The following is a 1847-nucleotide window of genomic DNA, read 5'->3' on the forward strand; positions in this document are numbered from 1 at the left end:
TTCACTCACGAGCTGAGTTGTGTGGGGTTGTGCTGCAGTCATTATATGGATTTGCAGGTTTTAGTTTCACATGTGAACGAAGAATAATAATTATTATTATTATTTGAAATGTGCTCATGCAAAAAGCGATCAAAGAGCGCACATACACGGTCTGTTTGTTTGCAAATTAATAATAAGGGACTCAGGCATCTAATAGTGTACGACTGCTGTATGTCTTTACTTCCATTACAGTCGTCATCCATCTAAACTTTACTGGTGAGATACTGGTTTGCTTTATTCAGCCCATACAAACTAGCAGTGATGTGACGTTTGCAGTGTTGGGCAAGTTACTTTGAAAATGTAATGAAATTACTGATTACTGATTACTCCTTTTAAAAGTAATCACATTACTGTTCTGATTACTTTATTTCAAAAGTAATTAGTTACGTTACGTTACCTTTTTCTGTGGCTACATCCATGAACTTTACATGAAATCCCAGCATAAATGCTCCCGGTAAATATTTGTTATTAAAGCATCAACGTTCACAAAACACTGTTATTTTTACCTAAAGCAAGCATAGGCTGATGCATACATGGTTTGGCACGGCAGAATGCCAGCAAATAGCTTTTATAATCTCTAAAAAGATGGCATCTCAGTTCATCGCAATCTCACAAAGCTCTGTTATAACACAATGAATATATGCGTACTGAATCTTTCATAATGTCTACTGTACAATTTGTGTGTTATAATGAGAGGATTCGTGAGCACGCGCATTTCAGCGCACGCAACCACGTGACTGCTTCGTATTCTGATTTTGCGAACCTATTGCGCAGGTTTCAAGTATCATTCACAGAATTGATAAGACACATTGATAAGAATAAATCATAATATGAATAAAATATTTACATGCGTAGTTTTGTGCATGTTTAGTTTGTATTAATCCCGCTTCAGAAGCACTTCAACTGACCATTCCACAATAATATTCCTTTATTTTGATCATGTATGCCTGAGCCATGCTTATTTTTTCATAAATGTATTCACAGACTCATTTATTTAAGTACAATGACATTTTTTTGTATTGCTTTATATGTTTTTTTGTAGCAGAAATGTATTTATTATATGTAACAGTCCAAAAATGGTTTTTGGTGGTGCGTCGCCCTATAAGAAACCACCCCTGATTTTTATTATTATTTTTTGTAAAGTTCAACACCTGCCTGTGACACACTTGCAGTGTGTGAAATACGTAATAAGTGCCAGAAAGAACCGTGACATTAATGTGTTTTGTTGTTGTTGTTTTTTTAGCATTTGTCTTGCATAAAATAAAATATGCTTTAGTATTTAAGCTAATTGTGATCAACCTCAGGTTTTAAGTATTTTAAATAAATAGAAATATAGAGAAAAAACATAATCGTTTAAATTAATGTACAGATATGTTATTTACAAGTGTAGTTTGTGTAGTTTAAAATATACAGTTTAAAAGTGTCAGTTATGATGTACAGTGTGTAGTTGTGAACTTTTTAATTGTTCAGGCTGAATATGGCCTGCGGGAAAAAAAACTGTTCTTATGCCTGGCTGTTCTGGTGGTCGGTGCTTGATGTCTGATTTGGTAGCTGAGCCAAACCAGACAGTTATGGATGTAGAAAGGAAAGACTCAATGATGGCCAAGTAGAACTGTTTCAGCAGCTCCTGTGGCAGTTGCACTTCCTCAGCTGGCGAAGGAAATACACTCTCTGCTGGGCCTTTTTAGCAATGGAGTCTATGTGAGTGTCTCACTTCAGGTCCTGAGAGATAGTGGTGCCCAGGAACCCGAATGACTCCACTGCAGTCACAGAACTGTTCATGATGGTGAGTGGAGGGAGAGCAGGGG

This window comes from Sinocyclocheilus rhinocerous, unplaced genomic scaffold (assembly GCF_001515625.1).
Source record: "Sinocyclocheilus rhinocerous isolate Xijiao unplaced genomic scaffold, SAMN03320098_v1.1 scaffold634, whole genome shotgun sequence".
In the NCBI taxonomy this organism is placed as follows: domain Eukaryota; kingdom Metazoa; phylum Chordata; class Actinopteri; order Cypriniformes; family Cyprinidae; genus Sinocyclocheilus; species Sinocyclocheilus rhinocerous.